This window comes from Tympanuchus pallidicinctus, unplaced genomic scaffold, assembly GCF_026119805.1.
Source record: "Tympanuchus pallidicinctus isolate F22 unplaced genomic scaffold, pur_lepc_1.0 scaffold19, whole genome shotgun sequence".
Classification (NCBI taxonomy): domain Eukaryota; kingdom Metazoa; phylum Chordata; class Aves; order Galliformes; family Phasianidae; genus Tympanuchus; species Tympanuchus pallidicinctus.
This window is the reverse complement of record NW_026294710.1, coordinates 14,217,994-14,245,610: the sequence shown is the minus strand read 5'-3', so window position 1 is coordinate 14,245,610 and position 27,617 is coordinate 14,217,994. Positions and strand designations below refer to the sequence as shown.

The following is a 27,617-nucleotide window of genomic DNA, read 5'->3' as shown; positions in this document are numbered from 1 at the left end:
GTTTGATACAGTAAAATCGAGTTGGCAGCAAGGAGGGCACAGTAAGGGAGTCATCAAGTGAGCACTGCCTGAACTCAGCTGTTCCTGAAAAGAGATGTTCAGGCATAGAGGCACAAAAATCCAGACTAGATAAGATTAGAAATCACAGGCTGTGATTAGAAATCAGAGGCTGTGAGCAGAGGGATGACCAGTGCAGGGAGGCCAGAACAGGTGAGGTTCTATTTTTAGTGAAGTTCAATATGAGTTGTTACACAAAAGTGTTTACTCTGTACATAAAAATCATATTTGAACCTTTCACGTAATTCTTCTGTATCTGATCTGATAGTTATTAATTCATGTGCCTTGTACATGCTATCATGCACTTAGCTAACTTAAGGGATGTATAATAAGAATTTTATAAGCTGTTTCATTAATTCATTTTCCACTTCTTGTACTGTAGCATAGACAGCTTTGTTATCATAGAATGGTTTGGGTTGGAAGGGACCTTTCTCCATCTCCTGCTGTAGGCAGGGGTACCTCTCAGTGGAGCAGGGTGCTCACAGCCCCATCCAGCCTGGCCTTGAATGCTTCCAGGGTGGAAGCTTCCTTCTTGGGATGAAGCCCGCTGTCACTGTACTGTAATATATTATCCATTTTTAGGGTTGGGAAGAGAGCAGTACATCAGCTCAGGAAAGCATCCCATCCCTTGCTCAGCTGTGTGAGAGGGCGGTGGTGCCTGAACCACTTCACTTGACTTTCCCAGCCTGTATTCCTCTGCATTCAGGTTTTGCTCGGAGCTTCCATGATTCTCACATTTGGTCACGTTACGTGTTCATTTACTTCTCTTTCTTACAAGTGCTGGTATTTGAATCGGCTGTTTAAGTGAAGCAGCAGGCATACAGCCTCTTGCTGAATTCTGTTGAATTGATGTAGGGATTAACTTGAGAGATGTCAAGTGCTTGAGGTTTTGGTACAAAAGTTAGTGCAGGAATAAATCTGGAATCTTAAATATAGATTTCATGAGAAGATATGTCACCGTGCTATCACAAGATTAATTTCTTGGCCCAGGATAACACTGGCTTTTGACGAGCATATCTTCAAATATTTAAAAATCCGTTCTTGTGTTTCACCATGAAGTGATGTGGTCCAGCACTCCTCTGGCTCAAATGCTGGAAATGATTTGTTTCTTTTTACGTGAGTCATTTCTGTTCATTTGTAACTGTAGTTAATTGGTTAATGGCTCTTATGGTTAATATGCTTCTTGCAGGGTTTCTTCTGCCCTTGAATGATCGTGATTTGGAGTATACAAGTTTGACTCAAATACCAGTGTAGAAATTCCCCCTAGGACTGCTTGTTTCCAAATGCATATTTCTATGCTATGTGCCTGTAAAACTACCAGTCTTATTATTACTTCTCTAAGTCAGGGCCACAGTGGGGTTATTTTTCTCTACAGTATGTGTGAATATTAACATTTAGGCTTCAGAGCTGCACATAACGTGGTGGGGAGTTGGCTTCTAGAGGTGCCTTCACTTACTCAGCAGCAGTGGTGTGGACCTTAATGAGGAAACGAGCACAGTACCGTAGCAATGATATTACTGATACTTGGGATTCTGCATATTTAAAAGAAAAAAGCAGTGTTGTCAGTGCATGCTTGCTCTTATTTACGTACTACATTAATAGCTGGTGATCACTTCCTTTCTTTCGTACACCACTGAATGTAGTTTTCTGTTTTCTCAAAGACGTTTCTTGTCACAGGAAATACCTGCTTAGGAGAAGGTGGAGCAAAAAGACTTTTAATGAATGATCATGGTTCAGTTTTATCCGTTCTGCTTTTATTGCTGGAGGGGTCACTTTAGATTACAGAATTTTCAGTTGGGTCGATTTTATTTATTGCTTCTTCAGTACTTGATAATTATTATTGCTTTGAAATATTGAATTTCTGGTCTAAGATACGTAATGCTGACAGCATTTGTGATGTAACTGCAGAATCACTGGGAATTTGTAGCAAGCATGTTGGCCAAAAAAAAAAAAGGCTTCCTGGGCTTTCACCCTTGTCAGTTGGTGTATGAGGCCTGGTGCACTTTAATGGCTATAATTTTAAACTAATGAAACTCTTCCTTAAGTGCAGTTTTTTAATTCTTTGATTAAACTGGAAGACTTAAAACCCAAGTTGCTGTGATGGGTAGAACCTTTTTTTCCAATTACTGACGTAAGTTTTTAAGGCTGTCATCGTACCCTTTTTTTTTCCACTTTAAGTAATAGCAGCTTTTGTCTTACACAGCCCTCTTTCTTCATGTTTATTCCTGTAATGCTTTTATGACTAGGAACTATATTGCTTATTCAGTCAGGTAAGCAAACATAGCTTCTACTCTATGCTCTAAGCACTGATTTCCAGCCCCGCCCCTTCCCCTTTCTTTTGATCATCCTAAACTGTGTCTGATCTGCATATTTGGCTCAGATCTGGGAAAGATTTGCACCTTAGTTTGCCTACTGCCCTCACTTAAAGCAGCATGGGACACAGTGTCCCTTGGCATCTCTTAATATCCTCCAGAACGCCTGAAGTCTGTGGTGAGTTAGCTTGCTGTGCTGGGCTTTGATGTGCAGTGCACTTGGAATAGCTCATCAAAGCAGAAACACGGGTTAAGAAACTATTCTTAATCATCGTGCAGTTGTTAGCTGCTGCTCTACAGCTGACGCTGCGTGAATCGTCCTCCATTTCCTGCCTCAGAAACTTCGTGGTCCTGTCGTTCATTTTGGAGCTGCTGCTGTTGTGTCATTTCCCAGCTGAGGCCGGCATGGAGTCTGCAGGTGCTTCTGTGCTTCGTTCAGCTGATTGCTGCCGTTGAACAGTTGAACGCAAACCACCGATGGAGCGGAGAATAACAGTGAAAGCTCATGCAGGCAGTCTTCCGTTGTTGCTGGGAAGCAGCAGGAACAAGCAACCACATTCTCTCCATCTGTCATTTATGCTGGTGCTCTTCTTTGCTCTTTTCTCCTTGTGGTCTAGATTGAATCCTTTGGCTGCTGTTAGTGATCTTGGCTGAGAAATTGTAGTTTGTAGTCTTAAGACCGCTGCTGGGGATCATGCAGCTCTGTCTCTTATTAAAAAATAAACAACCCACAAAGCCTTCCGGTGGATCTCTTCTGTTCTGTAAGCGCTGTGCTGTCATTTGATGGGTCAGTAGTTACTATTCTGTTGCCATCTCTGCTGCCAGAAAGTTCTTCTGTGTTGGTGCTTGAGTCTTCGTTCTTATTACACAGGGCACACACAGTAATCAGGTAAAGTCTCCAGCCAGCTATGAGTTGCTGCTCTAAGTTGGGTCTCACCTGCTTTCTCTCACAGTACCTCAGTCTCATGACCCATGGTCACTTTGTAACGGGCTGAGCTTTTTCCTCCTGGTTCCTGAATTGAAGAGCTGTTTATGGCAGAAATATGGTTGAATCTTCTGTGATAGAATTTCTTCTTTTATTCAAGTTCTTAAGGTTATCCAGCTCTTTCTGGGCAGCATCCTGATTGTCCTTCTGTAACGTGGTTTTATCGACAGACATCACCATGTTCCTTCATCTTACGCCAGGATTGCTAATAGGAAAAAAAACATAACAAGACTAATTCCTAAACCGATCTGATTAGTGTTTAATTCTAAGTGTCTGTACCTCTCCATCAGTAGAGAACAGTTACGTGTAGAAGTCTTCAGAAAAGTGGTGTTTTGGAGGAGGAAAAAAAAAATTATCAGGATTTAAAACATGTTTAGAGCATCTTGGTGGATTTAAAAAAAATCAGTGTGATCCAGTTTTTCTGAAGGCATTTCAGCTCATTCTGAGTTACTGAACTCAGTGAAGGAAACCAGACAGAAAATCTGCTCATTTCCTTAAATCAGTGGTAAAGTAGTTGATTCAATATTGTTTTGCTTTCTGTACTAATTGAGTGAGAATACTTTTGATCCAGTTGTGTGGATAAATGTGTTAAAGAAGAACATAAGGAGTGGGGAGGTGACTGAAGTGGAACCAGTAAGCCCTGCTAAGACAAGGGTTAAATACCAAAAGGTGCTTCGGTCATTCGAACAGTGAAATAGAAAGGGGAAGCAAAGCTCTCCTTAAAGGTGGTAGCACTTAAGTTCATTCAGTTTATAAAATCATGGGGGGAGAAGGCTGGGTGGCTGGTGAATGTAAGGGTTTAGAAACTGAGGTAGTTATAAAAGTGAAAGGTGCTAAAGCACTGAAGTACAGATCACGTGGTGTGCTCCAAAAGCTTTCAAGAGTTCTTTTTTTAAGCTGTACCAGAGTTGTGGTGTTAATGTTTTTCATAAAGAATGTATATATCGAAATAGCTGAACTGCTGCACTTAATGCAGATTGCTGTTTTCTTTTTTAAACAGTAACAAAACTTGGACAGCTTAGAACTGGACAGCTGTGTGTACTGGTGGCTTCAGAAGACTTGGGGAAAAAAAGCTCCCACTGAGTGTTCAACACAGAAAATGAAATACAGTCAGCTTATCAAATGTAGTTCATGTTGAAATACCTTCTGATATCTTCTCTGGCAAGACTTACTTTATGTAAGGTCCTTGATGGGAACCTATATAGAAAAATGCTACTGAAGCAGCACTTTTATCAAAAGAGCTGTAATGTTGTTGACAAGGTGGCCAAGAAGTGGTGACTGGTAGTTTAGGAAACGGAAGGGGAGGAATGAGGGCAGGTTTTAGAGAACACACCTTTCATGTTCAGTTTAGATATCAAGGGTGCCTGTTCCTGCTAGGGCTTTGAACAACGGACATTTAATATTCAGAATTAAAGAATAAATCAGGAAGTCCAGAGATTTAATGGTCACTTCACTACTTCAAGTGACACAAACAGTGCATTGATGTGTCTTCTGAACTTCCTAAATTCTGATTCCTTCTGTCCGGAGTTTGCTGTTGACAGCTGATAAGAACTGACTGAACTATTAATGTGAATGTTAAAGGGAGCAAGTAATACTGCTCTCTTTCATTTTGTGATAGTGTGTTATTTATAAGAAGCTGTGAGGTCATTGGCTTCCTGTATGAGCCACTTCCTGAAAGCTTTTGTTTTACATGGTAAATCTAAAAATGTATTTCTTTGAAAAACTCAGCTGTGTTTTGTTTTCTCTTCTCCTTCTTCTGACTGTCTCCTGTCTCCTTACTTTTGCTTCTGCTCCATTGCTTATTGCAGAACGGGATGCATTGTGACGGAGGGCACGAGCTGTGTTGGTGGAGTGCTGCAGAGAAAGATAGTTGCAAAAAGCCATCACCACTGATAGAGTAGGAACAGCTTAAAGCAGTCTGACATGCAGCAGTATTGACATCTCAAACGTTAGTAGAGTTGTGAGTCACACAGAGGCAAATAATCAGATTACATCTAACTTAAGCTAAACCTGAACTAGCAAAACTATTCAGAACATTATCTTCATGTTCAGTTCTGATTGTCTAAGGGGCAGTTACTTCTGTGCAGTGCTATGGTTGAAATTACTTGCAGTTTTTCTTTTAGGGTTCTCATACAATCAGTGAATTTCTGAATGCTTAGTTTTTTAAAAGAAACCATCAAATTTCATCAGACTTCAAGGGTTTGGCAATAAAAGGAGATAAGCATGTATGTGTGTGTGTGAGAAAGGAAGCGAGCAGAACAGAAGAATTCTGTTTTTCAACCAACAAACCAAGTTACTGAAAACATGTATAATTTTTAAAGGGAATACAAAATACAGTGTAGGGGTCACCTATTTAACTTTCTTCACTTTGCTAAGCAAGGCTAATAGCTATACTAGCCGAGTATAGAGAACCTAGAACAGACTGTGAACAAGTGCTTTGGTCTGTAAGCGATCTGAAGTTTTAAAATGTATGAACATACAGAGCTTCTGCTGTGGAAAGGAGAACCTCATGTCAGTTTGAAGGTGCAAGAAAAACAGCAGTTGGTTTTGTGGCTAATTATATACTTGTTCAATTCAGATGAGTTATTTTGTTTAATGACCATCAGAGATAATACTGAGACTTGCTAAACTTGACAGAAGTAATAGCATTGGGAGAGCCTTAAAAATACAAGTGCTTCTAAAAGAAACAAACAGTTGTAATAATTTTTAATTTTTTTTTTGCCAATCAGCACACAGTTTTATCGCAGCAATAAAGTCATTCTCCATGTCTCCATCAGGCCTTGCTGCCTGTTGGCAATATTCCTGTCCATTTCATGGTAATTTCATCGGTTATTAGCACTTGTCAATAGCTTGTCCACCATAAATCTCACATCTCCCAAACGCTGTCTGCTCACCAGAATCAGTTTGCAGATTTCTAAAAATACCCTTCAGACCTCAGCTTCGTGTGGCTTCAGTTGCTGTTGGATGAAGAACTAGACTTAAGTTGACTTGAGATAACCGTGTTTGGTGTCTGCTGATGCTTTTCCCCTCTCTTTTCTCATGGATGTGGAGAAGTGGAAGCAATGCCTGTGTCAGTATGTTCTTAATCTTGGGATTGATTACTGAAAAACTTCTCTCCTAGTGTGAAGGTGCTGATGTTATTGAGAACTGTGGGAGCGTGCTTTTGGTTTATATCAGGCTCTTAACTTCACCTTAGTTGTTTCAGTTTGTGTCTCTTAATGTGAGGTGCTGATTTACTGTCCTGGTATCACAATGCAATCACTGCACTGTCAGATTCGTGCATGATTTTGATCAGTTCTGAGAAATAAATAACAGATAGGAGTTACCAGTGTGGTTAGACTGAAACGATGTGCCTGATTGTTAGATATCAGCTCCAGGTGGACCTCTTCAGGATTTGTTGCATTCCTCTATGTTGTCATTCACCTGTAAAGGGAATCTGGGAGTGTTTAATTGAATGAGTTCTTACCAATTCTCTATCCAGCATACGATCTAGTCACTCAACTGGGGAAAAAACTGAGGACCATGAGGATGAGCTGCAGTGACCTGTGATAGAAGAGTGTTTGGTGTAAGCAACCTAAATCTTCAGGTTGTGATACACACCAACATGTATACATCTGCTTTGTAGAAATGGAGTTGGAATTCCAGAATCTCAAGTGATTTCTGGATTGGAGAGAACACCCTGTTTTTTTTGATACTTAAAATGCATAGTTTTGGGGATGATAGTTGGGCGCATAGAATTAACTGAAAATTGGGTTGGAATCAGATTCTTTGTTTTCTGTGTTGCTTAAAACATAGGAAGAAGGCCTGAAGTACTTTGCAAAATGATCTTCAGTATCTGTATGCTTCTCTGAAATTTTCTCAGTTTTAAATTTGGTGTGGAATAATTACTAACCATCTTTACTAACATCTTTACTTAGGAATACTTCACTGAATTCCTGACTGCGTAGGCACTTGTAGAACTTGTGGAGATTTTGCTTAGGTAAGAGTAATAATATGGATTAAGAGCTGCAGTCATGCTGAGCTGTAATAATTATAACAATAAAGAAAAAAATGAAGTAAACTGAGAGTTAAACAGAAAGGCTCTGAAGAGCACATCACTGCAGTTTCAGATAGCTATCACTAGGAGGACACACAGACCACGACATCAAGGAGCTGCTTGTTTACCACCTCGTATTAACTGGTTTGATGCTAGTTTATAAAATCCAGAAAAGTACATGGGGAAAAGTGGCTGAATAATTTGTAATTTGTGGCTTCAGGTATTGTTTTACTCAGAGTAGGGAGTTGTGTAACAGAAGAGAAAGGAGTATGAGAACATTTGGAAATCTCTCGGTGCTTTGTCATTGAATCAGCAGAATGCTGCTTCGTGTGCACATATGCCAGGCAGTAATTGATGACATGTAGGTGGAAGCGAGCTTTTTTTATTGGTTATTGTCCAGTTGTCTGTGCAGTAATTTCTAACACCTCTTTATGTTACGGGCTTCTGCTGGGCAGGGTGCTGTGTAAGATGGAGCACTGGCTGGGACTTGGCGCATCGCTTCTTGTCGTCTCGGCTAACGTTTAACCTGTTTGTGGTCTCGCACGGTGTTTGCAGATAGCTTTTCTTTTAGTTCTCTGTGCATGTTTACTTAGATTCTGATGTACAGTGCCGGGATAAGGAACATGGAAATGAGGCTCACTGATGTAATAGACTGTAGAGTGCCCGTGTTGCTGAGGCAAGCTGTTACCTAATAAGGATTTCAGAATCTGACTCTTTCCGTATAGGATTGTTATTGATATCACACATGCAGACAAAGATGATAACTGAAGCATATGCTTTAAATAAAATGACACGAGAAAATGAAAAATGGTTTCAGACTTAAAATTAGTGAAAGATCCATGGAAATAACACCAGATGGAGAGAAAAAGAAAGTAAGACAGATTATTAATAAGTACAATGTGCTACAGTTAGATAGAATATAATCTTGCAGGCTGCCAGTGCATGAAATTCATTGTGACTTCTGTAAGAGTTGCTTTGTTACATAAAGTGAAAATACGCCGACTCTTCTGGAATAATACCTGGTATTGCAAATAGGAGCAGAGCCCAGTTTTAGGTAGTTCTGGATTGTTACGACCCACTAAGTCTGGTTAGAACAGAACAGAGTTCTGAGAAAGAGGTGTTATTTATGGAATTATACAGTTTCACATCTCTGGATTCATGTACTTAATTTGCTTTGAGACATTTTCCTCACTATTGCAGCTGGTTTCTATTGCTGAGTTTTGTAAGGTTCAGCAACACAAGCACTCTGCCTGCCTGCAGGAAAACTGAGGTCTGGGACTGTTGCATGGATGCTTTACTGAAACTTGTGATTAAATAAACCTGTTTGCTTCTTGCTCATTCTGTGTTAATCATAATTTGTTTTCATGCATTTGTGGTTCTTCAAGTATTGCTTTGATTCTGAACAGAGCTTGTTCTATTTTCTTACTAGCAATATTTTTGTCCATCCATTTCTACTCTCCCAGCTAGCTGACTTCATTATTTTATTGTGGGAATCAGTCTTCTTTTGTACCACGAAATCCTGGTGTGCTGCTCAGGCTCTTAATGGTCAAAAAGCAGGAGCACAGCTGGCTTCCATTTGTTACGTGTGCTGGCTCTGTGGATAGGACTGGGCACTGTGCAGATCTGTGGCTTTAGCCCCCTGGACCACGTGCATCTTTAGAATTTGAATTGAATTACAGGTTCATCAAGGCAACTCTTCCGCATCAGGTGACATCTGGTTTTACCTGTCCAGCCTTCTCATGCTGTCTGTAGGATTTCTGTTGTAAAGATCCTGCTCTAAAACTAATCCAGGATATTCTAAATAACAATTGAAGTAAAAGTGGAAACTGCATAATATTACTTACCTCATTAGAGATCCGTAGCATTTTTGTTCTGGTTATAATTTTGGAAACAAAATGTTAGGCCTTGAAAGTGGAGATGAGGCCCTGCATGAGAGCTGCTGAGTTCAGTGTGACCCACTGATTGAGCACCTGGGGAAAGGAGCCGGTCAACCCTGGGAGCACAGGTGAAGGCAATTCAGCTGTGACTGGAAGGGGCGGAGCCTGGCTTCACCTCTCTTAGACCTCATTTAAGGGCTGACTGCCACTGAAGAAGGATCTTTTTCTGGAGCCCTTCTCGGTGAAGCTTTCCCCTGAAATCTAGAATCTTCTGATACAGGTGAGCAATCTTCTTGCCTTCCTTTGTAGCATCGCTCTGTCATGCCAGTCTTTTTGTTGTCACACCTTTGTTGTAATGCCTTTCCCACTGTATTGATCTAACTGCTACAGGCTGCTATTAAGGATTGATCTAGCCAGAACAAAGACTTAAGGTCCATTTAATCTTAATGGGGAGTGCGAGGACCAGGCCACAAGACTTCATGAATTGAAAATGCTCGAAAGTTCTGTACTGCTTTTTGCCAAAAGTTGGGTGAAAGTGGTGTTTCCTGAAGAGTTGCATTGGGCTAACTGAATGAGGTGAGCTGCTTTTAGAATGAATAAACGCTTCAGTATAGTTCTTATTCTCCCAGAGTATTTACAAAGTGAGCAATTATAGTATAACAGTGTGTATTCTCAAAATGCAGTATTATGTTGGTAGCAAAGCAAGTTTTTTTTTCCCCACATCCTTCAAATTAGAAAGGAAATAGCTTGCTGCACTACACTGGATTACATGGCTTTATTTGTTTAGGTTTTTGTTTAACAGCGTAGTAGTTTTTAACCTTTGACTGAACGTGGGTTTTTTGGAACCCATTCAAGGATTTACATTTCAGATAATCATTCAGATTTGAAGAGAGTTACCAGAACAGATCAATACAGAAATCCTGTTTTGTGAGTAACATCAAATTGAAGAATGTCACATCGCTTCAGCTGAGAGGCTGACAGATTGGCAACTGATGCAGGCTTGGAAGAAGGGTCAGGGCAGAGAAGGCAGAAGAGAGCAAGAGGTTAAAGCAGGAAACCAGGCTGGTGGGCACATTCTTTATTATGAAGCAGTGCAGATGGCAGTAGTACTGTATTAGTTTTTATAATGCAGCACATTAGGATACTCTATGCATTCATCACTAGGAGTGCAGTCAGATGTGAAATTCTATTTTTTGCAGCTTTTAGACTCTTATTACATCAGATCTGCTAGACTTGCACTTTGCAGCCTATGAGGTGTTGCAGAGAGTAAATAAAGTATGAAGCAGACTTCTCCATTCGGTGTTGGAGCCAAAGAATATTAGGAACTGGAGAGAAGCATTCTTCATTGAGATGAGGCGTAGGCTGAGAGGCGCTGAGATAGCAGGTCAGTGCGTATTGGCTTTTCTCAAGCTGGCCGCCAAAACCAGAATGTTCCTCTGAAATAGTTGCAGGTTTTTCTGAGAATAGATGGAGTGTGCAGTGTGTGTTCTTTTTTAATCGAAAGATCAAGGGAAAAAAACAACGGATTTTTTGTCTTCAGAGATAAAGGGATTTTTATGGTATCGTTTCCATAAATAATCAGTTAGTTTTGGTACTTTTGTGTAGAAGTCTGGAAACGCTTGCAGCATTATTGAGAAACTCCATCAGAGGATTGCCAGTTAGCAGCATCGTGTCTGTGGTGAAGGTGAACTGAATTGGATTGTGGTACCAGACTGGTGCAGGGTTTGATGTGACTTCCCTCTTACTGCTGGTTACTGTAACCCCATTAGGCGGAGCAGTTCTGTGCAGTTCGGATCAAATTTCTAGGGCTTATTCTATCTTCTCAAAGGTTCTAAGAATAAATGGAGTTTCTGGTATTGTGTGTTACGGATGGTAACTGCATTGGGATGAGATGGGTAACGACAACGGGCTGTGCGTTATGTAGTTGTTGGCACATCATTGTGCTTTGACCAAAGAGGTTTGTTGTAACAGAAACCAATTGCAGTACCAAGCAGTGTCTGTGCTGTCAGCCTAGTCATAAGCAGGTTGGAGTTGGAGAAAAGAAATAAATATTCTTCTGTAGGCACCGGCTTTACTTGAGTCAATCTGATGTTCAGTTCTGATAGGAAGATCAAAGGTGATGCATTGGTCTTTGGGTTTGCAGTAGGGTATTTGTGTACTTAGTCTTTAAATGTCTTACGAGAAGTGAGTGATGTTGTTACCAAGCGTAGTTTATTGAAGATGAAAAGTGGTTGAACTGACGTGTAGAAGGTCTTCCTTTATCGACATGATTTGTCTTCAGCGACTTGTGCAAAGCGTGTGAGTGTGTCTGTAGATGTTTTGTACGCAGCATCTGCAGAAGCCATTTTTAGGGCCTTGTTTCTGTTGACTCGCTTTAGCTGGTGCCAGTCTCTTGAGTGCAGTTGTACCAGTCCTGTCATGTTCCTCAGTTTTAAGTAGGAACAGTAGAGGAAAAGAGGGAGAACAAAGGGATGACCAGAGCGCTCCATCCCTGTGTGTTACGAAAGCATGCGTGGGAATTGGGTGCCTATGGGTCAAAACGTTCTTTATATTCCACAGTCATTGTTTGTTTTAAACACAGTTTTGATGTAAAAATAGGCAGCCCTGCCTGCAGCAGAGCGGGTTAGAGCTTAATGATCCTTGAGGTCCCTTCCAACCCAAGCCATTCTGTGAGTCTCTTCTGGGTGTGAAAGTCAAGCGTTTGTTTTCCCACAGAGAGCTTTACCAAGGAGTTGTCTTTTAGAACTGTTGGCCACTGATGGTGAAGCTCTGGCAGTTTGCTTTTAATCACAGTACTGCCAACAGTTTAATGGAATTATGCCTCTGTTTCAAAAGATGTCTTGAGATTTCTTGGAAGAGGATGGTGGCTGACATAAATATACCTAAAACAGGAATAGAAGTGTGCTATTTCTGGAATAGTTCGGGGTATTTTTCTTTTCTGTGGAATATTTGAAGCTGTTATATCACTAACAGGAATGACAAGCTATGAAGTTTCAATAGGCGTGCTGAGATCAGACTTGATAGCTCAGTTGAGAAGTCAGACCCTTCCTAGATAGCAGATGAAGGTCAGTAGGGTGTGTATCAGATCAGCGTGGGATTTCTTTGTCTCTGTGGCTCAAATATTCAGCAACGTATTGTTTATGATTCTTTGTGTAAGAAACCACTGGAATTGGAGTTACTTTGTGTAAAATTGAAGGAACTTGAATATAAGTGATAAAATATTTACAAGAGTAGTATGGGGTACTGCATTCTCACAGCATTGTGTGTTTCCCCAACATGTTATCTTTTTGTGTGTAACCACATAAATATATTTGAGCTACAAGAAAAAAATGTTGAAGAATGAAGGGGTAAACTTTTGGATGAGCTGGTTCCAGGATATGGTTACCTATTTGTATAGGTAAGCTTTGTAACTTAAAATGCTTCAGGATGACCATCCTGCCTTTCATCTGGGGTGGGTGGTCACAAGTAGCTTAGTTTGAAGCACTGACATCCCGTCGTGCTGTTTGTGTGCTTTCCCTGGTCACGATCACCTGGCTGCTGTGGGTGTAAGGATCAGATGAGGCAGACTGCTATACATAGGAGAAGTTGTACTCCACTGCCTTTATGATTTCTTGTCTAAGGGCTTTTTTGTTTTTTTTTTTTGCTGTTGTTCTCTGGTTAGGTACAGGAGACTTAGGAGTTTCAGGAAGCAGGACTAGTTGTGATGGTGTGTTTCTCTTCTGGAATGATGAAATAACATCTTTTTGTGGAGTACTGTGATCAGGGTAGGAGGGTAGAAGGATTTTTGTTCTCTGTGTTGTTTCCTTGCCTGAAGGCCAGGGGTTAGCATGTCTTTAATATTCTGGGCATGTATGTATTATCACACTGATACTAAAATACGAATCGTATCTTTTTGCCAAGGATTTCATTTTTGGGGATGAGAGCATGGCTGTTAGTGCCTCAAAATTGCCTAGAATCCTGCAGTTGCCAGTGAGATTGATCCCTCCAGGTTCCAGATGTGGAACAGCAAGGTAGATGAATGACACCTGTGAGTGTCACAGACTCTTCACAGTCAGAGGAGGGCTATTGTAGGACATTTAGGGGGTGGCTTCCCATTTTTCTCACGTAGAGACTGAATTTCGAAACCACTGACTCTTTTAACTTGATTCCCCGTTACTTATGGGGTAACCTAGACAGCTGGTTTACATGTGGGCACCTATATTGTTCAGAAGTGAGATAAATACAATCCGGGGTGATAAGCGGGCTTTGATTGTGATGCTTTGTGAGAAATCTCAATTTCTATCAGTGTGTCGTGGTGTTTTTCAGTGGAGTTCTGTAGAATCCAGGGTCTTCTGTCTTTCAGAATGGATACGTGCTAAAACAGGCTTTTGCAGAGAAAATGGGCAGAATGGAGAAATATTATCACACTTCTTGTTTTTCTACTGCGCGTTCATCTTTGGATTTCTCTCAGTTTGTGTGAATTGAACAGGAGAGTGTGTTGGACCGGAAAAATCTGTTCCATTAAACTCTAAATGCACAGCATTCTGTCTGTGTGTCTGCCTTCATCGCTGTGTTTAAAATCTCAAAGATAATAATATTGACAGGTTTTGTTCTGTTACTGTAATCAAATTCTGTAATGCAGTTAGCTGCTAGTCTTACACTATTTGTATGGATTGATTAAAGAGATGCTGAGTTATGGGACTGCATTCCTGGTGTTTCCAAATTATTCTGCCATCTCTGGAAGTGCCATCCACTGTTGAAATAATACAGAAAAAAAGTTGAATTGTGTTAGTGAAGTGAACGTGTATCTAGCTAAGCTTTCTTATTACATTTGTAAATGTCTGCTGAAGTTACTGGATAGGGTCTTGCTCTTTTCATGCTTGCACCGAGGTGTAAGTTTTAGCTGCCTATTCAGTTACTTGAGTTTTATGTTGGGTGAGTAGAGAGAAATGGAGGCCATTGAAAGCTCCAGAAACAACTCTTGTCTATGCTCTGCAATTGGGATTATTCCCACTTTCTTTTTTGTAAATGTAACCATACTTGCTGGAGAGGAAAGCTAGCAGAATTCTCCATACAAATGTGTATAACAAGCAAGACCAATTTGTGTGGGATACATGCAGAATAAAGTGTTAAGGACTGTGGTTTTCAACTGTCAAGATGCAGAGTTTTTTGGGAGAAGCCTGTAACTTGTGATAGTAACAGTGTATGCAGCAGAGGTGCAATGTGCATGATTTTCAGTAAATTACACTTGTAAGAATACCAAAAGGATTGGCATTAGATCTTGTGATGAACCTTTTTAATTAGCCATGCTAAAAGAGAGTTCTAAGCAGTCATAGCAGATGAGATTTGTAGAATAACTGTTCTTTTGGTTAAAGCCTTGTGTCTCTAATTAAAACATGCAGCAGATTACTCTTTGTGCTTCAGACATCTCCTGAGATGGTAAGCAAATGAAATGAAAAACAGATCTAAGCAGTGCAAGGTGTGATTCGTTAGCTATTTGTCATCAGAACTGGTGTCACTTCTCTGGTTTGGTGAGGCTTGAGCTAGGGGAGTGCTCTGGCTGCACCCAAGGATTGAGTTGCTTCTCGGTTATGTTGGTTCTTTAAGAGTTATTTTCTGCACCAGTAGGTCTCTTTTGCCAATAGTTTAATTAATGTGGATTATTTTCAGTATCATCCTGATGAAATGGGCGAGCAGAAGGAAAAGGAATGGGGTTGTCATGACTACTATGGTGGGTTTTTAAATTTTTTAGTTTTTGTACTTCCCTTCAAAAATAGTTTTATCTCTGCATTTTTCGGCATGGATTTCACTTTGCTGACTTTTAAATTAATAGTCATAAAGCTGAATCTTCAAGTTGTGCTGGAAATTGCGAAGGATGCAAAGAGATCTGTTTCCTCATAAAGGAGAACTGAATTGATTTGAAACAATTTTTTTAGTATTTAAAAACATGGTTTTGCATAGAATTTCTCAAACGTGGTTGCATGCCACTGGAAAGAGCCTGACCTCATCCGTCTGACTCTCGTGCTTTAGGTGTATTTAAACAGTGATGGGATCCCATCCGTCTGACTCCCGTGCTTTAGGTATGTTTAAACAGTGATGGGCTCTTCTCTGTCTTCTGCAGGCTGCACAGTCCCAGGTCTCTCAGCGTTTCCACATATGGGAGATGCTCCAGACCCCTCATCATCTTGTAGAGGGGGAGAATTCCCTCCCTCGCCCTGCTGGCCGTGCTCTTCTGAATGCATCTCAGGGTGCCACTGGCCTTGGCAACAAGGCTGCGCTGCTGGCTCATGGACAGGATCCTGTCCTTCCTGAGAAGGGCAGGATGCCCAGCTCCTTCTCAGCAGAGCTCCTCTCCAGCAGATCAGTCCCTGACCTGTACTGATGTGTGCTGTTATTCCTCCTCAGGTGTAGGAATCTACACTTGTTCTTGTTGAAGTTCATCAGGCTTCTCTCTGCTTAACTCTCTAGTATGTTCAGTCTTGCTAAATGGCAGCACAGTGCTCAGGTGTGTCAGCCACTCCTCCCAGCTTTGTATTGTCAGCAGACATGGATTTGCAAGAGTAGATCTAGCAATTCTTATGCCTTAGTTGTGGTTAGAAGTGATACGTTATTTTTTTCTTGGGAATTGATTCAGATCTGTAATTATCATTCAGCAAAGGGAAGGCTGAAGGAATTTGATATATTTTCAGTCATTTGAGAGGGCAAATTCTTTATGACTAACAAAGTCAGGGTATTACTGTAATCCGTAAGAATGTGTATCTTATTTTTTTTTAGGTACATCCATCCTTGACCATTTGCATTTTTGGGCAATGAACAGGGTAGTACACAGGCTGATGACTTTACAGTTCTTGCACTGCCATCATTACTGCCATTCATCAGCACAGATGTAACAGGAATCCTTTCACTATGTTGCTGGTACCTGAACAGTGTTACACTGGGTTTGAGGTTAACGTATGCCTCTGATCTTTTATGTGTTTATTCTCTAATAACAGCGGTGTTGCAGCAGCACTCTGATCCCCAAGTTGGTTTTAGCTTTTGTTGATCACACAACCAAATCAGCCTATGCTGTGAATAGTTCAGTTTATGTTGTTGTCTGGCTTAAATCAGCCCTCGATGAATTAGCCTATTACACGAGAAGAATTCCACTTGGCCCCAACAAGTGCAGTCAGCATTGTAACTTAAACAGTAAAAGAATTCTTCTCATTGTCCTTTGGTTGCTGGTGTCAGTGTTTCCTTTACAGGTTAGTAATCCCGGGTAATTATTGCATATGAGTAAAATGTTTTTTCTTATTTTGTATTCTAAAGGAAAAACTTTTCAATGCTTTATGATCTACTGTTGTCAAACAGTGCCAAGAACAGAAGGAGGAGAACACCAGTGGGTTTTGGTGCTGTCCTGGTTTACCTCCAGCGTAAGGTACAAGCTGTTCATTGTGCTCAGCTGCTTGTCTCAAGTCCCACAACTGAACCACTTGAAAGAGAAATGCAGAGCAAAGGATGTAAATTTGTACAGTGTGCACAGGGCCTTTAAGGACTCTTGATGGTTAAGATGCTTGGTTGAGGTGCTTGTGTGACGTCGTCATTTACAGTATATTCTTGTTGGCTTTCAAAGTACGTAATGCCAAACATGAGTTTAGTGTAATAGGTGACCACCTTTTATCCTCCAACAGTTCTTTCACATCCTGTATATTGGTAGTCCTTCTCTCTGCTGCCTGCCCTGACCTCGCTGCTTCAACTACGTTGTGTCTCTGCATTGGATTTAAATGTACAATTAGCCACTGGTGCTGATTGATTCCACTTTGCTTCAGGGAGCTGGTTGTACAGGAAGCAAGGGGAAGAGAATGTAAAAGAATGCTGATGTCTTGCTCTGTTCCTTCTTGCTCCATTTCTACTTTCCTGGCAGGTATTGCTGTGTAATGTAACTATCTTGTGCTTCAGTGAGTGTAATCTTTATTTTAAAATGAATAATAGAATTTTTGAGGAGGTTGGCAGCACTAGAAATAGACTCCTACATACCCTGAGTGTTTTGTTTTCTTTTTTTTCCCCAAGGTAGTGTGTGTGTATAGCTGTGACTGAGAGAGACTGAAGTATTACATGGGCATTTGGCTGCAGGCAGCACTCTTTATTGCCATGCCCTCTATCATGTCTTCCATCTTTCTTGGCCTTACAGAGTATATAGGTTTAGATATGTAAAGCTTCCTTATTTCAAAATTGTTTTAAATGAGGTCATCTCGGTAACTCAGCAGTTGCATGTATCTCTAAAACATGAAGGAAGGTACTCTTGAACTGAAAGCCAAGAGTTCTAATTTGACCCTCCTACTTAGTGCTGCTGTACATGAGGATTCTTACTCACTGAAGCTGTCTGCTTGTGGCAAGCAAAATTATCTCTCACTGTGTTCACAGCTGAGAGTTTTGACGAGGTTGGTAACTGGTTCTGGCACAACGTAGCTCTTTCTCCCTCATCACTGCTAGCTTAGTAACAGGAACATGTGGGACCTCTGCTGCTTCCTTTGTAACAAGGTATGAATTCAAGATCAAGTGTTAGAACTTGCTCCTATATGAAGATATCAGGTTCAACCCCTAACTGTATTCAGACAGGAATGTCATTAAATTTGACTCCGTTGCTTCCAACTGCTAAAGGCGTGCAGATCTGCCAACCAGGGAGAGAACTGAGACAGGCATGCATTCAAAGATGTAAGGCGGAAGGAAGGATCTGTTGAATCAGTTAGTCTGACATCTGCTGTTGTGGGTCATTATGTGTGACTCTTATCCCTGCTTTGAGCTTCGTAGTTTGTGACTGACTAAAAAATAAGCAGGCATTTGTTGAAAAACTTCTTCAGAAAGGCACACTGTCTTATTTTGAAGTTCCTGAGAAATGAAGGTTGAATGATTTGTGTTCGCTTTCTGTGCTTTCTTCTTCTTTGTACTGTTTGCATTTCTAACCTGGGTATGTCTGGCTTCTAGTTTGCAGCAATTTTAAGCTGGCATAAAATGGTAGAGCTGCTGAAACAAGCAGTCACTTCCTGCTTTGGTGCCAGCTGGCATGGCTGCAGTGCTGGCCCCTAGTGCTGGCCTGGTCTCTGTACAGCTGTGCAGGGAACCAACTGCAGAACCTGCAGCAACACCAGTCTTGTGCAGGGCTGGTACTGAGATCTGGTTCAGAGCAGAGCTGTGTAAACAAACACAGCTGGAAAAGGGGCAGGAATGAACGGTCAGCAATGAGAAGTGGCAAGCAAAAAATTACCAGTGAGTTTAGCTGCCTGTTTTGGTGGCTGTTTCAATAGCAGATGGTGAAGCTGCAGTTAGTTTCAGCTGTTGGTTCTTGGCCATTTCATGCTAGAAATAATAGTTACAGTGGTGGCTCCCCCTGTTGTTTCTGCATCTGTGGCTTGGTCCTCATGGCTTTAACATCATGACTTTGCAACCATACATAAAATAACCACATTTCAGCATATGTCAGAACTCTGAAATAAAAAAAAAATGCAGTTTATGTAGCAAAAGCAGTTTAGAAGCAAATGTTGTCCAAGTATTGCTTTGATAAGTTTTAATATCTGTTGTGGTGACACTCAGAAAAGGTTTTGGACAATCTTTCTATGGGCTTCATGTGGAGCAAATCAGTCTCAATCTCAGCATGTTGAAAGAGCAAATTCACAGTATGTCAGAACTGTATTTAATATGTGAAAAATGCATATTTTTGTGTAAATACAAAAGAATATATAAATCTTCCAAAAAATCAACTCAGTATTAAAGGTATAAATGGATAGTTAATAGGTAATGGGAAGCTGTAAGACACAATATTGAGCTAGGCCTTGTAGCTGATGAGCTGCATCTGAACCAGGCAAACTTTGCAGTAGATATAAAGCGTTCCAGGCTCTCTGCTGAGTCTTTGCGTTTCTTCTTAGTGTCACTGACAGCTCTCACTTCACAAATACTTCTTCATGCACCGTACTAATAGATCACCAACCTTTATGAATGTGAAAGAGACGTTTGTTGTGATAATTGTTGAGTTTTCATTTGTGGCCCGAGGAATGAGCCTGTGAGAGCTGATGAGATGCCTCTGTGGGTCCTAAGGGAGCTGCTGAGAGAATCTATTGAGCCACTGTCCATCATGTTTGAGAAGTTGTGGTTGTCTGGTAAAGTTCCACTCAGCAGAGAAGTGGAAGCACAGCTCTTTTTTTAAAGCATGGCTGAAAGACCTGGGAAGTGATATGGCAGTCAGAACTCACCTTATTGATTGGCACAGGAAGTTCTGAAGAGCAAGGTCCCAGAAGCAAGTCAAGCTCAGCAATGCAGAATTATTCAGTGGATGGTGGAATGGCTCCAGGCCTTGCACTGTGACTGGAAAAAACTGTACAGTTCACCCTTACACATACATTCACAGAATATCCTGAATTGGAAAGAGCCCCATAAGAAGTTCTCAGTTCAGCTCCTGGCTCCAGTCAGGAGCACTCAAAACCCAAACCCTGTGTCTGGGAGCATTGTCCAGATGTTCCTTGAACTACAGCAGCTTGGTGCTTTGAGCACTGCCTGCAGAGCATAATCCAGTGCCCAATTACCCTCTTGGTGAAGCTGTAGCTTGCAGTGAGGTCTTCCCTGATGGCCTGTGACCAACGACTGCTTTGTCTTTCATATATTTTTCAGTAAGTCAACAGAACACTCTTCAGAATTTCTCTAGTCAATGAAGTGAGACTGATGGGCCTGCAATTACCAGGGTTGTATTTCTTATCTTGCCAGCTTCTGGTTGAATGGGGATGGATTTCACACGATTATTGAAAATGAAGACAGTCACATTGTGTACTAGTCTTCTAGGGTGTCAGATAGTGATTTTGGTTTCTATAGGTGGAAAAAAATCTCTTGCAGATACTGCTTAAAGCATGGACTTCTGGCATTGTCTGAACACGTTTTGTGTTTGTATTGATGTTTACCAGTGACTCTCACTATAATGAAAGTTGTTGCATAAAAATGCATGCTATGTTTTCTTCTCCAGAGGTTCCAGCTCTGTTTAGGCAACAGTGCTGATGAGTGAAGCATCTGGCACTATTTCTTGCATTCTCTCTGTTCAGTATGCTGATACCATATCACAGAATCACAGTACAGTTTGAGTTGGAAGAGACCCTTAAGATCATCCAGTTCCAACTCCCTGCTATAGACAGGGGCAGCTCCCTTTAGACCAGGTTGCTGAAAGCCCCATCCGTCTCCCTTCCGTGCAGTTAACTGTAAATGCTTGACTTAAAAGTATCTTTTTCCTTTTGTGGTTCATTTGGTTTTAGATAACCTGTGAGTTACTTTACTGCGTTTGACTTCACAGGTTCTCTGAGCAGACAGATTGCCTTTCACATCCATTGCAACTGAGAAACAAAGCAAGAGTACTTTGTTCTTTATCCTTCCTTCTTGCGCAGGGGCTCCTAACAGCCCCGTTCACTGGAGGTCCTACCACTGCTTTGGAGTTTGAGGAAGCCACTTGACTTGAAGTCTGCTTGCCTGCGTATCCACAAGTCAGGCTTTTTGACTGCTGTTATCTGAATTGCTCTGTCTTAAATAAAGCTTCCCGGGGTGCCCACATGCAGTTGTCTGAAGGATGTTCTGCTGCTGCTGCTCCACTTGTTCAGCTTTCTTAGCTTCTACTTGACAAGCCTCCCAGCCTTGTTAGCTGTCTGCTCATTCCTTGTTGTGTGGTTGCTGGCAGGTAGGTGGTGTTGTGCATTCCAGACAAGGTGCCTCATGTTCTGATCAGTCTCTTTGTACCTATTTTGTATATTTTCTTGTTGAATCTTTAGAAAAACTTTCTTGGGTGGGAATTTCAGGCTACCTGTGAATTAATTGGGGAAAGTCCCGTATTTCTCATTTAAAACTCTCAATTAAGGTTTTTACTGAAGGCAGAAGTGGGTGACTCTTGCTCATATTAGATTTCTGTATTCATTGTGCAGATGCATGTTGTCTGGTGTAAAATGGCAGTGCTGTTGTGATCCTCACTTAGTGTGGTGTAGTTTAAAGAAGGCTTTGCAGTCTAATTTAGAAGTTGTACTTCAGTATAATTTGGGAGAGATTCCTTTGTATTTACTTTTGTACTTCATTTCACTTGGAGGTAAGCCCTGAAAAATGCTGTGTTAAAGAACAGGTAACTCATGACAATGTGGGGTCTTTTCCCAGAAATATGTGAGGGTTTCTGGGCAGCCATAAAACTTTTCCTAAGATTGCTGCTGTTTCTTGTTATGTTTCAAATAGGAACATGGGAACTGACAAGCTTTCTCAAAAGGTATCCAGGTTTCACGGATCTTGCTAAAATAGCATTTGACTCTGTTTAGGGTAAGGGTAAATGATGTAAGAGGAGTTAATCAGTAGGCATTGTTGAAATGAACAGTTTGTGTTGTTTCCTACTGGGGACTCTTAAATGATGAATTATTACTGCGCCTTTACTCAACTACTTCTGGAGTCATTGGGAGCTTTAACTTCATTTCTCAAGGAAACCTGAAAGGCTCCCTCTCACTGCCTCTGCTTTGTACTGAACGTATGGTCTGTGATGTGTGTGTTTTAAAAACATTCAGAACGTGCAGTTAAAAGGAAGTCTGGTACTCATAAAACCTTTGTGTGTACTTGAGGTGGTAAAAGTACAAGCAGTGTGCCTGTTCTTAACAGTTCTGTGCTTTTCAAATCTTGCAGACTTGAAATTGTTCTGTAAGTAGAGAAATGGGTGTTGAGTGCACAGTAAAAGGTGGTCAGATTTTTCTGGACTTAGTGTAGAGCTGTGGATAAAACCAAGAGCAAAACAGCCTGCTTTGTAGACGTGATAGTAGCTCAAGCATGCTTTGCTTGATGACCTAAACTCAGTTTCCAAAGAGGAAAAAGGGAATTGAGAATCGGATCCTGTTCATTAGGTTCTGGCAGTCTGACCCTCCTCGATTCTTCTTTGAAGACCCTAATGCAGCACTGCATTTGAATTATCTGCATTTGAATTACCTTTATCCAATTTACAATGCTGCTAGCCTTGTTGCTAACTACGCTGGGATCAGGGTTCCCTGTTTGTGCTGCTCTGGCTGCTGTCTTCAGCATCACAGGGAAACTTCTGTAGGTGGAAAACTGGCATTCCATATTTCTAAGGAGCACCTTGTCAGGGGATAGGGTAGAGAAGAGGGTTCCAAAATGTGTTTTTAGAGGAAAAAAAGACAAAGCTTTCAAGACCATTATTGTATGGGATGGTTTTATGTCATGGGTTGATACATGAACTCCGTCAGCTGCTACAGGCAAAGCCTTCAGAATTCATCTTTTTGAGAACTGTTTTTAGAAGGCTGTAGGATTTAAGTCAAGGTAAAACAGGCCTTGCAGTGCAAGTTTGAGATATTGGTCTTCTGCTCTGAGTGTAAGGCAAATGGAAGTGGGAGGGTTTAGCACCTGTTGAGAACTGCATGCTGTGTTCTGTGGGAGCTTCTTGCTAAGTGGGTGAAAAGGACTAAAACTGAGGAATTGGTCATGTAGTGGATCTTGTTCAGAAGAAAAACAGATTTGCACTCTTAGAATTGATTTTGTAGCAGAAATTGGTCTGTCCTCCCTATAAGCAGCAGAATGACAGAATGGTTTGGGTTGAAGAGACCTTTAGATCATCTGGTTCCAACATCTTTGCTATAGGTGGGGACACCTCCCACCAGACCAGGTTGCTCAAAGCCCCATCCAGCCTGGCCTTTTACACCTCCAGGTAGGTGGTATCCACAGCCTCTCTGAGCAACTTGTTCCACTATCTCACTAACGCTAATCCTTTGTAATGGCTTGTCTGAATCTCCCTTCTTCCAATGTGAAGCCATTTTCCCTTTGCTCTGTTGCTAAATGCCCTTATGAAAAGTTCCTCCCCAGCTTTCCTCTAGACCCCCTTCAGGTACTGGAAAGCCACTATAAGAACCTCCAGAGCTTTCTCTGGTCCAGGCTGTAAAGCCCCAGCTCCCACAGCCTGTCCTTGTATGAGAGGTACTCCAGCCCTCTGATCATTTTCGTGGCTCTCTTCTGGACCCACTCCAACAGCTTTGTGTTCTCCTTGTCTCGGGGGCTCCAGAACTGGATGCAGTACTCCAGGTGGAGTTCCACAAGAGCAGAGTAGAGGGGCAGAGTTGCCTCCCTCACTCTGCTGGTCGCACTTCTCTTGAGGCAATCTAGGATGATACAATTGGCCTTTTGGGCTGGAAGTGCACATTGCTGGCTCATATTCAGTCTTTGGTCAACCAACAACCCCAAATCCTTCTCCTTAGGGCTGCTTTCAGCCATTCTCTACCCAACCTGTATCTGTGCTTGGGATTGCCCCAACCCACGTGTAGGACCTTGCACTTAGCCTTTATATGGGAACTGTTGAGTCACGGCCTGAACCATTGGTTGAGCACCTGGGGAAAGGAACCAGTCAGCCCTGGGAGCATAGGTGAAGGCGATTCATAGTATAAACTACCTAGCCTAGAGTTAACAAACATGCTCTTAGGACTTTTCAGGGAAAGGTGGGATCAAGCCCACATCCGTGTCTCTGTTACTGGAGGTCACCGCAGGCAATTTGCAATACTGCTTGAGATGGCCTCACTGTCGCTATGGATCTATTAACAGAGACAGTCTGTGGGTGCAAGGGTGATCATTTGCATGATTGATAATTTCACTGAAACTATTTTTAGGTCATTACTTGTTGTTGACTAATGGAAAACTAGGAAACATTTCTAGGAAAACTGATTCTGAATAATGAAAACTCAAAATGTGGTCAGTGATAGAAAGTACAATTTCTAGATTCTGCGGGGTGGTGTGTGCATGTGTATATGTGCCCAGAATTTGATGTTTTGCTAGGGTTTTAACTGTGTTCTAAGCAAACAGAACTTTTCCGTTTTTAAAGCCTAAATGAAGTTTGGACCAATTAGCTGTATGATACAGAGTAGGATGATTCAGCATCCACGGTGGGATCTATTATAGTTAACTCTGTTTTCATTTGAAGAAAAACAATAGCAGTGAGTTTCAGGCAGTTTGAGCAGATGCTAAGGGAAACCTCTGCTGAAGCAGAGGAACGTCTCAAATAGCTTGATCTTGAAAGCTGACTTCATGAGCTCCTTCTTTCATGCTACCTTCCCAAAGGTGAAATGCTGTGCTGCAAAGCTACATAAGCAGTATTTCCCTGAAGCCTTGTTTACATCCACTGTGAACTGTTCACTTTCACTGAATTGTGTTTTTTAAAGCATAAAGTAATATAACTGAACTCCACTCATTTTATCCATCTCTTTCAGGTTTTCACGACTGTTCTGTTGCTGTAACCACCATGGATGTGAATGCTGTGGTGATAAAGGCTTGCCGTTGTCTCATTCTGGATTCCTCAAATCCAAGAGCTACTCAGCAGTTTCCAAGGCAACCACCTGTGGAATAATTAAAAAGGATGAAGTGTTGGTGTGCCAGATGCACGAAATTCTTGCCTGGAGAGAGCACTTCGTTTTCAGCTGTTTCGAATGTGATTCTGCCAGCACAGTTCAGGTAGCACAGTTAAAGAATACTGGTTTGTTGTCTGGAATTACTGAAAGTTTGTCTAAGAGCAGCAATCCCTTTATGACCAGTCGGAGCTCACTTAGAATGGTCATAGATCCTTCAGTGTTGAATTTTCTGTTCAAATATATTAAAAATTGGAGAATGGTAATGGAAGAGCAATGTGGGTGAACAGTGCATCACATAAGTAAAACATTTGCATGTACTGTTTTATGGTTTTTGCTGTCTTTACTCATAGATGAATTTAAGCTGGTAAGGACTGAAACGGAGTGTACATGAAACGGAGTGTACATGAGTGGAAGCATAAATATAGGAAGTGGAGACTTCATGCCAAGTGCACTGAGATTTCTTTGGCGTTCAGTGGAGTGGTGGATATAAAAGGAGTGGGTTCACAGCAAAATGGCAGGGTCAAGGCTGTTTCTTTATCTCATGGCTTACTAAAGAGTGTGCAGCGATCAAGTTGATTTAACCGATGATCAGGTTCGGTTCTGCTCTGGTGAAGCTAAAAAACATTTTTAAGACAGGTTCAGGAGATGAAATGTCATAGTGGACCAGAAGGTAAGGAAAAGAGCTCTGTCAGAATAACAAAACCCCAAAATGCTGAGTTCAGCTCTGAAAGTTTAAAACATTACTACAGAAGTTTATGGAGAGCTCCTAGGCTCTAGATAGAACTGGAAACATCATTATTTAAGTATAGCATGTTGCTGGACCTATCTGCTTGTTATATCTTCCTTCTCTGCCAGTCATTCAGACGTACTTGAATAGAAAAATATTGTTCATTTCTGACAATGAAGTTAAATGGAGAAAGCCACATTTCACGTTCTTCTCATAGTCCAAATAACTGCTCAGTTAAGTTTGGTTACCTAGTTTAATGCTTTTGTGTAGTTTGTTTTGGGTGTGATGCTTTTGTGTCATTTATTTTAAGAAAAAAAAAATTCTAAATTTTAAAGCAGAAATATTTGGGATACCATCTGGACTTTACATAATAAATTTTTACTGCCAAAATGTTTGTGGGATTCTGTTCGGATGTGGATGGGATTTCACATTCCATGCCTTTTACAGCACAAGAGGATCATTGTTTTTTAGATACGGTGGGTCCAAGAAGAAATAGAAATTGCTTGATGGCAGCTTTTAGATTGGATGGAATATATGTAGAAGGCCATTTAATCTAGTAAGTTGTTACCTTTTAGAGCTGTTACAGAATCTCAGAAGCTAATGTTTGTAGGTACAGTCTGAGTGAGACTGTCATTTTATACCCTAATACTTATTTCTAGTTTTACTGTTGTCACAGCTTAACTATTAGATTGTTTATTTTGAGATGCTGCTTCAGGCAGTTCACTTTTCTCAATATACAGCTGAGGGAGGCTTTTCTTTTTAAGGAAGAACTACTGCTTTTACCCTATGAAAAAATATGCTGGTGAACTATCTGCAGCAAGCATGGAGAATATAATGTAAAGCTGACATACAAGTGCAGTAGAGGAAGGTATTGTTTGTGTGCATGCATGTACATGTGGATCCAAATGCTTTCCAAGAAACATGAGTAACCCTGAAAGGTAACTTGTATACTTGTGCAAGAGTGTCCAGGTGTATGTGTGTAAGACTGATACATGATAGTTATGTAGCAACTGATTGAAGTGAGTCAACAATCCCAGAGGAGAAGAGCTTCATCCTGGGCACGTTTTGAAAGCATCTTTGTCGTATCCAAGTGCCTCAGTTTTTCTTTTTCCCCTCAGATAGTGTGGGTGAGGTGACTCTCGTGAAATGTGAAACTTCCAGGCAGCGTTGAAGCTGATGGTGGAAAGCAGGTAGGGAGCTTCAGGGAGCTGCTCAGCCTACACCTTTGGAAAGGATGACAGCTTCTGGGGCACATACCTCATACTGTTGATTTAGTCCAGTAACTAAGCCTGGATGTTTGATACTTCTGGGTGTGTTTACGTGTGAATTTCATGTATGCACACTTCTTTCTCTATGTTTCATTCCTAATCCAGAAATATAGTGGATGTGAACTTGATTACTGATACAATCCAGTTATTTCCAACTCAGATGTCTCACCTTGGCAGTCTTTCCAGACTTTGAGCATGGTGGTTCAATACCAAGAGTACTTGAGGGTTTGTTAGTGTAGCATGCACGTTTTCATTTTAATAGAAACAAATTTTGGGCAGTTAGACTGTATTAAAGAAAATGGAGTGGCTGGGCAGAACTGAATTCTTATCTATGAATATAGCTTCTGTTTTACTGATTGTTATCTCTGAGATAATTTATGTTATGGAAAGGGAGTAGAAACTTAGAAGCATTGATTTGTTCACTAGTTCTGATTTCTTTAAGCGATTATAGATGGCAACATAGAGTTCATTTCTGCAACCCACGCTATCAAGGATTAGTGCTGTTTGCAGCTAGAACAAGTGCAACTTTTTTCGTACTCTTTCTGTAAGGAGAGAAATGTTTGTTTCCATGTTGGGGTAATTTGAGCTCCTTTTGAAAGAAGAAATGGGAATTAGTGATAGAGTAAAGCTCTTATTAATTATCTGTCTGGTTATTATAGCTCTCCTCCAATTTCTGTGCTGTTGGTACAGCTGTATTGAAGGAGTCTGCTAGAGTGGGGTTGTCTAGAAGGGTGACTAAAATACAGGTTGATTTTTGTCATGTAAGTAGTACTGCTTCCTAGAAAGATAACATTTTCCTGTTGTTGCTGGGAGATCAAGGTATTTTTTGGATTGGGGGTTTTCAAAGGGAATTTTCCCTTCTGGCAAGAGAAGTCAACAGTAAAAACATAGAGGTGATAAGGAGAAAGGAGAGTTAGGCAGCAAACACCTTCCATTTCTTGAGATGGGAACTCCAATGAGGAATTGACCTTCTTGCCTAGGCTTTATCTGGGGCAGCTAATCTCT

At 41.1% G+C, this 27,617-nt stretch overlaps 1 long non-coding RNA gene across 8 annotated transcripts in view; it reads left to right on the top strand.

The window, feature by feature from the left end:
- Positions 1 to 27,617, top strand: part of LOC128079471 (uncharacterized) — a 122,068-nt gene that overhangs the window by 12,738 nt on the left and 81,713 nt on the right. For 4 of the 8 annotated variants that reach the window (XR_008206161.1, XR_008206163.1, XR_008206160.1 and 1 more), the window contains exon 2: positions 24,480 to 24,720. This is a non-coding gene — a long non-coding RNA (uncharacterized LOC128079471). Of the gene's footprint in view, positions 1 to 5,620; positions 9,844 to 24,479; positions 24,721 to 27,617 lie in introns of those variants that run through there. The other 4 variants (XR_008206165.1, XR_008206159.1, XR_008206164.1 and 1 more) reach the window with 2 other exon arrangements.